The sequence below is a fragment of the Lissotriton vulgaris genome, chromosome 4_1 (genome assembly GCF_964263255.1).
Source record: "Lissotriton vulgaris chromosome 4_1, aLisVul1.2, whole genome shotgun sequence".
Taxonomy (NCBI): Eukaryota; Metazoa; Chordata; class Amphibia; order Caudata; family Salamandridae; genus Lissotriton; species Lissotriton vulgaris.
This window is the reverse complement of record NC_141691.1, coordinates 538,563,093-538,576,779: the sequence shown is the minus strand read 5'-3', so window position 1 is coordinate 538,576,779 and position 13,687 is coordinate 538,563,093. Positions and strand designations below refer to the sequence as shown.

The following is a 13,687-nucleotide window of genomic DNA, read 5'->3' as shown; positions in this document are numbered from 1 at the left end:
GAGGTACTATTTTACTAATCTCAACCTTTTATATTTCTGTCATCTTTTGTTATTGATAGCTCCAATCCAATACCAGTAGGTTGAACGAGACAAATGTTGACTCCTTTCAAAATGTCCAACAGCTTGAACAAGTTACAGAAATACGAACTTTATAATACTTTTACATCAGATTCCTACACAAAATAGTGCGACATTACAAAATCCTATCCTGTTTTTCTCAAATGCATTTCAGAGGGCTGATTCCCAGCATTCCTTTTTGAAGATTTCTACACTATTGATAAGGCGAATATAGCACATTTTGAAAGAGATGTGTTCTTAAATCAAACCTAGAGAACCACAATGACGGTATCATTCAGATAGTACAAATGTTTTTTGTATATTAGTATGGAAATTGTGAAATAAAACATTTCTCATGCTGATTTTCAACAGTCGATCTGCAATCATGAAATATAAGCTTTTGCTTGGAGGCCTCAAAGGTACTGATCTAATTTTCTTTTTTTAGAATTATTCACAGATCGTATGATATGCTTTGTACAAATCAACTATGCTGTTAGGTCAAAATTGATTAAAAAGTGACTATCTCAATTTCAGGACATATAGAAGAGGAAGGAGAAGAAGCTCATGTTTCAAATGCGGAGAGGCAACAACTGTTCTTTATTTTCACCTCTATTAATTATACATATTTTTATAATGTATATATTTATATTTTCCGATAAAAATACATAGACATATAGCGATATATAGGGAGATACATACATATAAGTTGATACGTACAAGTTTATAAGTAAATGAGATGTTTTTCCAATTAATACTTCTAAGAACTGAATGGAAAAAAAACCGTAAAGTTTAGATAAGTCCCACTGAGCTTTGTACTTAGATCCCTGTTTTCAGAGTCCAGATTGACAAGCATAACACCATCAACCCACCTGTACCAGGTTGAGCTTTCCATTTTGGCAGAAGAGATTGCATTCACGGGGGAATCTTATCTTTTATTGCAAAATCTTATCTCACATAAAAAGTACTGTTCAACAGAGTCATAGCGTTACTTGAGTCCTTTGTGCAACATCCTTCCCTAACATAGTTCAATAGGCAAAAGTTGAACAGAATAGAAAAGTTATGTAATTCTGTTTGTCTTTGACTGTAGAAAATAAAAAATGTGAAATGTCCACATTGCTGCAGCAATTTGCTCCCCTGTCACATGGGAGGTTCCATGGTGTAATGGTTAGCACTTTGGACTTTGAATCCAAGGATCCGAGTTCAAATCTCGGTGGGACCACTTTCATGACTTATGACCAAATCTTTTTCTGTCAAGTGTATTCATAAATATCATAAATCTAACACGGGTAGAGTGAAACATTAATTTATTGATTGTATTTTTAAAGTCTATTTGATGTGAGCAAATGATAGAACTTTTAGAAAACATGGAAATAAAATGGCTCAAAATAATGAGACATTTTGTGAGCTGACTCTGTTTTCTCAACTCATCACAAGAAGCTGATGCAAGATATTACTTGTTTAAATCTTACTGTTATTGATAAGGGGAACAAGGAACTTTTTAAATTGGAAAGCCTTCATTAAAAGAAAACTTGAGGAATCAAATTGTGTATTTTGGGGACAGAAGAGATGAACTTTTAAATAACAATCTTGAAATTAAGACACACAGATATTTACACTCTGTTTTTCTAAAGTAGATCCATAACCACAAAGTAGAATCTTTCGAAAGACATGTCAAATGTATTAATCTGAATTCCTCTTTCAAAGAAATTCACAATTAAATGCAATGTGTAAGTTAAGAATGTTGTCAGATAAGAAATCAGCAAAATTAACTATCTTATTACTGATCATAAAGATGAGAAAGGAAAAGAACCTCTTGCTTAAATTGTGGATGGGAAAGAACAGTTTTTAGTTTTCAGCTTCAGTACTTATGTTTATGAATAATTCATTTCTTTATATTGTATTATCGCTATCTAGATGGATATAGCCATCTGTACATAGATACATACTTATACGTTGATAAGTTTCAGTATAAAACTTTGACGTTATGTTTTTCCAAGTCCAAATTCTAAGAAATTAGTGAAATATTAAATCTCATAATTCAAGCAGGTCCCACCGAGATTTGAACTCGGATCGCTGGATTCAGAGTCCAGAGTGCTAACCATTACACCATGGAACCCTGCCATACATGAGGGATTTTTCCATTGAGACAAAAGAGAGCGCATCAGTGCAGGGGCTTTTCTTACATTGATGAAAAGATAACTCAGTTGAATGCTCATAGTGTAAAGAGCTACAATGTGATTTGATTCTTTTCAGCTACATTCTCCATAACAGTGTTAAATGTGCAAACGTTTATCAGGACATGCAATTTACAAAATAATGATCATATTTGACTGAAGAATATTAAAACATTCTACATTTCCAAACTACTACATCCATTTCTCTGTCTCTCACATGGGTGGCTCCAAAGAGCAACGGTTGGCACTTTGGACTTTGCATGCAAAGGTACCAGTCCAATTCTTTGAGGTACTATTTTACTAATCTCGACCTTTTACATTTCTGTCATCTTTTGTTATTGATAGCTCCAATCCAATACCAGTACGTTGAAAGAGACAAATGTTGACTCCTTTCAAAATGTCCAACAGCTTGAACAAGTTACAGAAATACGAACTTCATAATACTTTTACATCAGATTCCTACACAAAATAGTGCGACATTACAAAATCCTATCCTGTTTTTCTCAAATGCATTTCAGAGGGCTGATTCCCAGCATTCCTTTTTGAAGATTTCCACACTATTGATAAGGCGAATATAGCACATTCTGAAAGAGATGTGTTCTTAAATCAAACCTAGAGAACCACAATGACGGTATCATTCAGATAGTACAAATGTTTTTTGTATATTAGTATGGAAATTGTGAAATAAAACATTTCTCATGCTGATTTTCAACAGTCGATCTGCAATCATGAAATATAAGCTTTTGCTTGGAGGCCTCAAAGGTACTGATCTAATTTTCTTTTTTAGAATTATTCACAGATCGTATGATATGCTTTGTACAAATCAACTATGTTGTTAGATCAAAATTGATTAAAAAGTGACTATCTCAATTTCAGGACATATAGAAGAGGAAGGAGAAGAAGCTCATGTTTCAAATGCGGAGAGGCAACAACTGTTCATTATTTTCACCTCTATTAATTATACGTATTTTTATAATGTATATATTTATATTTTCCGATAAAAATACATAGACATATAGCGATATATAGGGAGATACATACATATAAGTTGATACGTACAAGTTTATAAGTAAATGAGATGTTTTTCCAATTAATACTTCTAAGAACTGAATGGAAAAAAAATCGTAAAGTTTAGATAAGTCCCACTGAGCTTTGTACTTAGATCCCTGTTTTCAGAGTCCAGATTGACAAGCATAACACCATCAACCCACCTGTACCAGGTTGAGCTTTCCATTTTGGCAGAAGAGATTGCATTCACGGGGGAATCTTATCTTTTATTGCAAAATCGTATCTCACATAAAAAGTACTGTTCAACAGAGTCATAGCGTTACTTGAGTCCTTTGTGCAACATCCTTCCCTAACATAGTTCAATAGGCAAAAGTTGAACAGAATAGAAAAGTTATGTAATTCTGTTTGTCTTTGACTGTAGAAAATAAAAAATTTGAAATGTCCACATTGCTGCAGCAATTTGCTCCCCTGTCACATGGGAGGTTCCATGGTGTAATGGTTAGCACTTTGGACTTTGAATCCAAGGATCCGAGTTCAAATCTCGGTGGGACCACTTTCATGACTTATGACCAAATCTTTTTCTGTCAAGTGTATTCATAAATATCATAAATCTAACACGGGTAGAGTGAAACATTAATTTATTGATTGTATTTTTAAAGTCTATTTGATGTGAGCAAATGATAGAACTTTTAGAAAACCTGGAAATACAATGGCTCAAAATAATGAGACATTTTGTGAGCTGACTCTGTTTTCTCAACTCATCACAAGAGGCTGATGCAAGATATTACTTGTTTAAATCTTACTGTTATTGATAAGGGGAACAAGGAACTTTTTTAATTGGAAAGCCTTCATTAAAAGAAAACTTGAGGAATCAAATTGTGTATTTTGGGGACAGAAGAGATGAACTTTTAAATAACAATCTTGAAATTAAGACACACAGATATTTACACTCTGTTTTTCTAAAGTAGATCCATAACCACAAAGTAGAATCTTTCGAAAGACATGTCAAATGTATTAATCTGAATTCCTCTTTCAAAGAAATTCACAATTAAATGCAATGTGTAAGTTAAGAATGTTGTCAGATAAGAAATCAGCAAAATTAACTATCTTATTACTGATCATAAAGATGAGAAAGGAAAAGAACCTCTTGCTTAAATTGTGGATGGGAAAGAACAGTTTTTAGTTTTCAGCTTCAGTACTTATGTTTATGAATAATTCATTTCTTTATATTGTATTATCGCTATCTAGATGGATATAGCCATCTGTACATAGATACATACTTATACGTTGATAAGTTTCAGTATAAAACTTTGACGTTATGTTTTTCCAAGTCCAAATTCTAAGAAATTAGTGAAATATTAAATCTCATAATTCAAGCAGGTCCCACCGAGATTTGAACTCGGATCGCTGGATTCAGAGTCCAGAGTGCTAACCATTACACCATGGAACCCTGCCATACATGAGGGATTTTTCCATTGAGACAAAAGAGAGCGCATCAGTGCAGGGGCTTTTCTTACATTGATGAAAAGATAACTCAGTTGAATGCTCATAGTGTAAAGAGCTACAATGTGATTTGATTCTTTTCAGCTACATTCTCCATAACAGTGTTAAATGTGCAAACGTTTATCAGGACATGCAATTTACAAAATAATGATCATATTTGACTGAAGAATATTAAAACATTCTACATTTCCAAACTACTACATCCATTTCTCTGTCTCTCACATGGGTGGCTCCAAAGAGCAACGGTTGGCACTTTGGACTTTGCATGCAAAGGTACCAGTCCAATTCTTTGAGGTACTATTTTACTAATCTCGACCTTTTACATTTCTGTCATCTTTTGTTATTGATAGCTCCAATCCAATACCAGTACGTTGAAAGAGACAAATGTTGACTCCTTTCAAAATGTCCAACAGCTTGAACAAGTTACAGAAATACGAACTTCATAATACTTTTACATCAGATTCCTACACAAAATAGTGCGACATTACAAAATCCTATCCTGTTTTTCTCAAATGCATTTCAGAGGGCTGATTCCCAGCATTCCTTTTTGAAGATTTCCACACTATTGATAAGGCGAATATAGCACATTCTGAAAGAGATGTGTTCTTAAATCAAACCTAGAGAACCACAATGACGGTATCATTCAGATAGTACAAATGTTTTTTGTATATTAGTATGGAAATTGTGAAATAAAACATTTCTCATGCTGATTTTCAACAGTCGATCTGCAATCATGAAATATAAGCTTTTGCTTGGAGGCCTCAAAGGTACTGATCTAATTTTCTTTTTTAGAATTATTCACAGATCGTATGATATGCTTTGTACAAATCAACTATGTTGTTAGATCAAAATTGATTAAAAAGTGACTATCTCAATTTCAGGACATATAGAAGAGGAAGGAGAAGAAGCTCATGTTTCAAATGCGGAGAGGCAACAACTGTTCATTATTTTCACCTCTATTAATTATACGTATTTTTATAATGTATATATTTATATTTTCCGATAAAAATACATAGACATATAGCGATATATAGGGAGATACATACATATAAGTTGATACGTACAAGTTTATAAGTAAATGAGATGTTTTTCCAATTAATACTTCTAAGAACTGAATGGAAAAAAAATCGTAAAGTTTAGATAAGTCCCACTGAGCTTTGTACTTAGATCCCTGTTTTCAGAGTCCAGATTGACAAGCATAACACCATCAACCCACCTGTACCAGGTTGAGCTTTCCATTTTGGCAGAAGAGATTGCATTCACGGGGGAATCTTATCTTTTATTGCAAAATCGTATCTCACATAAAAAGTACTGTTCAACAGAGTCATAGCGTTACTTGAGTCCTTTGTGCAACATCCTTCCCTAACATAGTTCAATAGGCAAAAGTTGAACAGAATAGAAAAGTTATGTAATTCTGTTTGTCTTTGACTGTAGAAAATAAAAAATTTGAAATGTCCACATTGCTGCAGCAATTTGCTCCCCTGTCACATGGGAGGTTCCATGGTGTAATGGTTAGCACTTTGGACTTTGAATCCAAGGATCCGAGTTCAAATCTCGGTGGGACCACTTTCATGACTTATGACCAAATCTTTTTCTGTCAAGTGTATTCATAAATATCATAAATCTAACACGGGTAGAGTGAAACATTAATTTATTGATTGTATTTTTAAAGTCTATTTGATGTGAGCAAATGATAGAACTTTTAGAAAACCTGGAAATAAAATGGCTCAAAATAATGAGACATTTTGTGAGCTGACTCTGTTTTCTCAACTCATCACAAGAGGCTGATGCAAGATATTACTTGTTTAAATCTTACTGTTATTGATAAGGGGAACAAGGAACTTTTTTAATTGGAAAGCCTTCATTAAAAGAAAACTTGAGGAATCAAATTGTGTATTTTGGGGACAGAAGAGATGAACTTTTAAATAACAATCTTGAAATTAAGACACACAGATATTTACACTCTGTTTTTCTAAAGTAGATCCATAACCACAAAGTAGAATCTTTCGAAAGACATGTCAAATGTATTAATCTGAATTCCTCTTTCAAAGAAATTCACAATTAAATGCACTGTGTAAGTTAAGAATGTTGTCAGATAAGAAATCAGCAAAATTAACTATCTTATTACTGATCATAAAGATGAGAAAGGAAAAGAACCTCTTGCTTAAATTGTGGATGGGAAAGAACAGTTTTTAGTTTTCAGCTTCAGTACTTATGTTTATGAATTTTTCATTTCTTTATATTGTATTATCGCTATCTAGATGGATATAGCCATCTGTACATATATACATACTTATACGTTGATAAGTTTCAGTATAAAACTTTGACGTTATGTTTTTCCAAGTCCAAATTCTAAGAAATTAGTGAAATATTAAATCTCATAATTCAAGCAGGTCCCACCGAGATTTGAACTCGGATCGCTGGATTCAGAGTCCAGAGTGCTAACCATTACACCATGGAACCCTGCCATACATGAGGGATTTTTCCATTGAGACAAAAGAGAGCGCATCAGTGCAGGGGCTTTTCTTACATTGATGAAAAGATAACTCAGTTGAATGCTCATAGTGTAAAGAGCTACAATGTGATTTGATTCTTTTCAGCTACATTCTCCATAACAGTGTTAAATGTGCAAACATTTATCAGGACATGCAATTTACAAAATAATGATCATATTTGACTGAAGAATATTAAAACATTCTACATTTCCAAACTACTACATCCATTTCTCTGTCTCTCACATGGGTGGCTCCAAAGAGCAACGGTTGGCACTTTGGACTTTGCATGCAAAGGTACCAGTCCAATTCTTTGAGGTACTATTTTACTAATCTCAACCTTTTACATTTCTGTCATCTTTTGTTATTGATAGCTCCAATCCAATACCAGTAGGTTGAACGAGACAAATGTTGACTCCTTTCAAAATGTCCAACAGCTTGAACAAGTTACAGAAATACGAACTTTATAATACTTTTACATCAGATTCCTACACAAAATAGTGCGACATTACAAAATCCTATCCTGTTTTTCTCAAATGCATTTCAGAGGGCTGATTCCCAGCATTCCTTTTTGAAGATTTCTACACTATTGATAAGGCGAATATAGCACATTTTGAAAGAGATGTGTTCTTAAATCAAACCTAGAGAACCACAATGACGGTATCATTCAGATAGTACAAATGTTTTTTGTATATTAGTATGGAAATTGTGAAATAAAACATTTCTCATGCTGATTTTCAACAGTCGATCTGCAATCATGAAATATAAGCTTTTGCTTGGAGGCCTCAAAGGTACTGATCTAATTTTCTTTTTTTAGAATTATTCACAGATCGTATGATATGCTTTGTACAAATCAACTATGCTGTTAGGTCAAAATTGATTAAAAAGTGACTATCTCAATTTCAGGACATATAGAAGAGGAAGGAGAAGAAGCTCATGTTTCAAATGCGGAGAGGCAACAACTGTTCTTTATTTTCACCTCTATTAATTATACATATTTTTATAATGTATATATTTATATTTTCCGATAAAAATACATAGACATATAGCGATATATAGGGAGATACATACATATAAGTTGATACGTACAAGTTTATAAGTAAATGAGATGTTTTTCCAATTAATACTTCTAAGAACTGAATGGAAAAAAAACCGTAAAGTTTAGATAAGTCCCACTGAGCTTTGTACTTAGATCCCTGTTTTCAGAGTCCAGATTGACAAGCATAACACCATCAACCCACCTGTACCAGGTTGAGCTTTCCATTTTGGCAGAAGAGATTGCATTCACGGGGGAATCTTATCTTTTATTGCAAAATCTTATCTCACATAAAAAGTACTGTTCAACAGAGTCATAGCGTTACTTGAGTCCTTTGTGCAACATCCTTCCCTAACATAGTTCAATAGGCAAAAGTTGAACAGAATAGAAAAGTTATGTAATTCTGTTTGTCTTTGACTGTAGAAAATAAAAAATGTGAAATGTCCACATTGCTGCAGCAATTTGCTCCCCTGTCACATGGGAGGTTCCATGGTGTAATGGTTAGCACTTTGGACTTTGAATCCAAGGATCCGAGTTCAAATCTCAGTGGGACCACTTTCATGACTTATGACCAAATCTTTTTCTGTCAAGTGTATTCATAAATATCATAAATCTAACACGGGTAGAGTGAAACATTAATTTATTGATTGTATTTTTAAAGTCTATTTGATGTGAGCAAATGATAGAACTTTTAGAAAACATGGAAATAAAATGGCTCAAAATAATGAGACATTTTGTGAGCTGACTCTGTTTTCTCAACTCATCACAAGAAGCTGATGCAAGATATTACTTGTTTAAATCTTACTGTTATTGATAAGGGGAACAAGGAACTTTTTAAATTGGAAAGCCTTCATTAAAAGAAAACTTGAGGAATCAAATTGTGTATTTTGGGGACAGAAGAGATGAACTTTTAAATAACAATCTTGAAATTAAGACACACAGATATTTACACTCTGTTTTTCTAAAGTAGATCCATAACCACAAAGTAGAATCTTTCGAAAGACATGTCAAATGTATTAATCTGAATTCCTCTTTCAAAGAAATTCACAATTAAATGCAATGTGTAAGTTAAGAATGTTGTCAGATAAGAAATCAGCAAAATTAACTATCTTATTACTGATCATAAAGATGAGAAAGGAAAAGAACCTCTTGCTTAAATTGTGGATGGGAAAGAACAGTTTTTAGTTTTCAGCTTCAGTACTTATGTTTATGAATAATTCATTTCTTTATATTGTATTATCGCTATCTAGATGGATATAGCCATCTGTACATAGATACATACTTATACGTTGATAAGTTTCAGTATAAAACTTTGACGTTATGTTTTTCCAAGTCCAAATTCTAAGAAATTAGTGAAATATTAAATCTCATAATTCAAGCAGGTCCCACAGAGATTTGAACTCGGATCGCTGGATTCAGAGTCCAGAGTGCTAACCATTACACCATGGAACCCTGCCATACATGAGGGATTTTTCCATTGAGACAAAAGAGAGCGCATCAGTGCAGGGGCTTTTCTTACATTGATGAAAAGAAAACTCAGTTGAATGCTCATAGTGTAAAGAGCTACAATGTGATTTGATTCTTTTCAGCTACATTCTCCATAACAGTGTTAAATGTGCAAACGTTTATCAGGACATGCAATTTACAAAATAATGATCATATTTGACTGAAGAATATTAAAACATTCTACATTTCCAAACTACTACATCCATTTCTCTGTCTCTCACATGGGTGGCTCCAAAGAGCAACGGTTGGCACTTTGGACTTTGCATGCAAAGGTACCAGTCCAATTCTTTGAGGTACTATTTTACTAATCTCGACCTTTTACATTTCTGTCATCTTTTGTTATTGATAGCTCCAATCCAATACCAGTACGTTGAAAGAGACAAATGTTGACTCCTTTCAAAATGTCCAACAGCTTGAACAAGTTACAGAAATACGAACTTCATAATACTTTTACATCAGATTCCTACACAAAATAGTGCGACATTACAAAATCCTATCCTGTTTTTCTCAAATGCATTTCAGAGGGCTGATTCCCAGCATTCCTTTTTGAAGATTTCCACACTATTGATAAGGCGAATATAGCACATTCTGAAAGAGATGTGTTCTTAAATCAAACCTAGAGAACCACAATGACGGTATCATTCAGATAGTACAAATGTTTTTTGTATATTAGTATGGAAATTGTGAAATAAAACATTTCTCATGCTGATTTTCAACAGTCGATCTGCAATCATGAAATATAAGCTTTTGCTTGGAGGCCTCAAAGGTACTGATCTAATTTTCTTTTTTAGAATTATTCACAGATCGTATGATATGCTTTGTACAAATCAACTATGTTGTTAGATCAAAATTGATTAAAAAGTGACTATCTCAATTTCAGGACATATAGAAGAGGAAGGAGAAGAAGCTCATGTTTCAAATGCGGAGAGGCAACAACTGTTCATTATTTTCACCTCTATTAATTATACGTATTTTTATAATGTATATATTTATATTTTCCGATAAAAATACATAGACATATAGCGATATATAGGGAGATACATACATATAAGTTGATACGTACAAGTTTATAAGTAAATGAGATGTTTTTCCAATTAATACTTCTAAGAACTGAATGGAAAAAAAATCGTAAAGTTTAGATAAGTCCCACTGAGCTTTGTACTTAGATCCCTGTTTTCAGAGTCCAGATTGACAAGCATAACACCATCAACCCACCTGTACCAGGTTGAGCTTTCCATTTTGGCAGAAGAGATTGCATTCACGGGGGAATCTTATCTTTTATTGCAAAATCGTATCTCACATAAAAAGTACTGTTCAACAGAGTCATAGCGTTACTTGAGTCCTTTGTGCAACATCCTTCCCTAACATAGTTCAATAGGCAAAAGTTGAACAGAATAGAAAAGTTATGTAATTCTGTTTGTCTTTGACTGTAGAAAATAAAAAATTTGAAATGTCCACATTGCTGCAGCAATTTGCTCCCCTGTCACATGGGAGGTTCCATGGTGTAATGGTTAGCACTTTGGACTTTGAATCCAAGGATCCGAGTTCAAATCTCGGTGGGACCACTTTCATGACTTATGACCAAATCTTTTTCTGTCAAGTGTATTCATAAATATCATAAATCTAACACGGGTAGAGTGAAACATTGATTTATTGATTGTATTTTTAAAGTCTATTTGATGTGAGCAAATGATAGAACTTTTAGAAAACCTGGAAATACAATGGCTCAAAATAATGAGACATTTTGTGAGCTGACTCTGTTTTCTCAACTCATCACAAGAGGCTGATGCAAGATATTACTTGTTTAAATCTTACTGTTATTGATAAGGGGAACAAGGAACTTTTTTAATTGGAAAGCCTTCATTAAAAGAAAACTTGAGGAATCAAATTGTGTATTTTGGGGACAGAAGAGATGAACTTTTAAATAACAATCTTGAAATTAAGACACACAGATATTTACACTCTGTTTTTCTAAAGTAGATCCATAACCACAAAGTAGAATCTTTCGAAAGACATGTCAAATGTATTAATCTGAATTCCTCTTTCAAAGAAATTCACAATTAAATGCAATGTGTAAGTTAAGAATGTTGTCAGATAAGAAATCAGCAAAATTAACTATCTTATTACTGATCATAAAGATGAGAAAGGAAAAGAACCTCTTGCTTAAATTGTGGATGGGAAAGAACAGTTTTTAGTTTTCAGCTTCAGTACTTATGTTTATGAATAATTCATTTCTTTATATTGTATTATCGCTATCTAGATGGATATAGCCATCTGTACATAGATACATACTTATACGTTGATAAGTTTCAGTATAAAACTTTGACGTTATGTTTTTCCAAGTCCAAATTCTAAGAAATTAGTGAAATATTAAATCTCATAATTCAAGCAGGTCCCACCGAGATTTGAACTCGGATCGCTGGATTCAGAGTCCAGAGTGCTAACCATTACACCATGGAACCCTGCCATACATGAGGGATTTTTCCATTGAGACAAAAGAGAGCGCATCAGTGCAGGGGCTTTTCTTACATTGATGAAAAGATAACTCAGTTGAATGCTCATAGTGTAAAGAGCTACAATGTGATTTGATTCTTTTCAGCTACATTCTCCATAACAGTGTTAAATGTGCAAACATTTATCAGGACATGCAATTTACAAAATAATGATCATATTTGACTGAAGAATATTAAAACATTCTACATTTCCAAACTACTACATCCATTTCTCTGTCTCTCACATGGGTGGCTCCAAAGAGCAACGGTTGGCACTTTGGACTTTGCATGCAAAGGTACCAGTCCAATTCTTTGAGGTACTATTTTACTAATCTCAACCTTTTACATTTCTGTCATCTTTTGTTATTGATAGCTCCAATCCAATACCAGTAGGTTGAACGAGACAAATGTTGACTCCTTTCAAAATGTCCAACAGCTTGAACAAGTTACAGAAATACGAACTTTATAATACTTTTACATCAGATTCCTACACAAAATAGTGCGACATTACAAAATCCTATCCTGTTTTTCTCAAATGCATTTCAGAGGGCTGATTCCCAGCATTCCTTTTTGAAGATTTCTACACTATTGATAAGGCGAATATAGCACATTTTGAAAGAGATGTGTTCTTAAATCAAACCTAGAGAACCACAATGACGGTATCATTCAGATAGTACAAATGTTTTTTGTATATTAGTATGGAAATTGTGAAATAAAACATTTCTCATGCTGATTTTCAACAGTCGATCTGCAATCATGAAATATAAGCTTTTGCTTGGAGGCCTCAAAGGTACTGATCTAATTTTCTTTTTTTAGAATTATTCACAGATCGTATGATATGCTTTGTACAAATCAACTATGCTGTTAGGTCAAAATTGATTAAAAAGTGACTATCTCAATTTCAGGACATATAGAAGAGGAAGGAGAAGAAGCTCATGTTTCAAATGCGGAGAGGCAACAACTGTTCTTTATTTTCACCTCTATTAATTATACATATTTTTATAATGTATATATTTATATTTTCCGATAAAAATACATAGACATATAGCGATATATAGGGAGATACATACATATAAGTTGATACGTACAAGTTTATAAGTAAATGAGATGTTTTTCCAATTAATACTTCTAAGAACTGAATGGAAAAAAAACCGTAAAGTTTAGATAAGTCCCACTGAGCTTTGTACTTAGATCCCTGTTTTCAGAGTCCAGATTGACAAGCATAACACCATCAACCCACCTGTACCAGGTTGAGCTTTCCATTTTGGCAGAAGAGATTGCATTCACGGGGGAATCTTATCTTTTATTGCAAAATCTTATCTCACATAAAAAGTACTGTTCAACAGAGTCATAGCGTTACTTGAGTCCTTTGTGCAACATCCTTCCCTAACATAGTTCAATAGGCAAAAGTTGAACAGA

The 13,687-nt window shown here is 33.4% G+C and overlaps 9 non-coding genes across 9 annotated transcripts; 5 read left to right on the top strand and 4 right to left on the bottom strand.

The window, feature by feature from the left end:
- Window positions 1-1,204: 1,204 nt before the first annotated feature.
- On the top strand, window positions 1,205-1,276 carry TRNAQ-UUG (transfer RNA glutamine (anticodon UUG)). The gene has a single exon. It is a non-coding gene; the product is annotated as a tRNA-Gln (tRNA).
- An 825-nt stretch (window positions 1,277-2,101) lies between these two features.
- On the bottom strand, window positions 2,102-2,173 carry TRNAQ-CUG (transfer RNA glutamine (anticodon CUG)). Its single transcript has one exon. It is a non-coding gene; the product is annotated as a tRNA-Gln (tRNA).
- Window positions 2,174-3,720: 1,547 nt separating this feature from the next.
- Window positions 3,721-3,792, top strand: TRNAQ-UUG (transfer RNA glutamine (anticodon UUG)). The gene has a single exon. It is a non-coding gene; the product is annotated as a tRNA-Gln (tRNA).
- An 825-nt stretch (window positions 3,793-4,617) lies between these two features.
- Window positions 4,618-4,689, bottom strand: TRNAQ-CUG (transfer RNA glutamine (anticodon CUG)). The gene has a single exon. It is a non-coding gene; the product is annotated as a tRNA-Gln (tRNA).
- A 1,547-nt stretch (window positions 4,690-6,236) lies between these two features.
- TRNAQ-UUG (transfer RNA glutamine (anticodon UUG)) lies at window positions 6,237-6,308 on the top strand. Its single transcript has one exon. It is a non-coding gene; the product is annotated as a tRNA-Gln (tRNA).
- An 825-nt stretch (window positions 6,309-7,133) lies between these two features.
- TRNAQ-CUG (transfer RNA glutamine (anticodon CUG)) lies at window positions 7,134-7,205 on the bottom strand. The gene has a single exon. It is a non-coding gene; the product is annotated as a tRNA-Gln (tRNA).
- A 1,548-nt stretch (window positions 7,206-8,753) lies between these two features.
- On the top strand, window positions 8,754-8,825 carry TRNAQ-UUG (transfer RNA glutamine (anticodon UUG)). The gene has a single exon. It is a non-coding gene; the product is annotated as a tRNA-Gln (tRNA).
- Window positions 8,826-11,269: 2,444 nt separating this feature from the next.
- On the top strand, window positions 11,270-11,341 carry TRNAQ-UUG (transfer RNA glutamine (anticodon UUG)). Its single transcript has one exon. It is a non-coding gene; the product is annotated as a tRNA-Gln (tRNA).
- An 825-nt stretch (window positions 11,342-12,166) lies between these two features.
- On the bottom strand, window positions 12,167-12,238 carry TRNAQ-CUG (transfer RNA glutamine (anticodon CUG)). Its single transcript has one exon. It is a non-coding gene; the product is annotated as a tRNA-Gln (tRNA).
- Window positions 12,239-13,687: the final 1,449 nt, after the last annotated feature.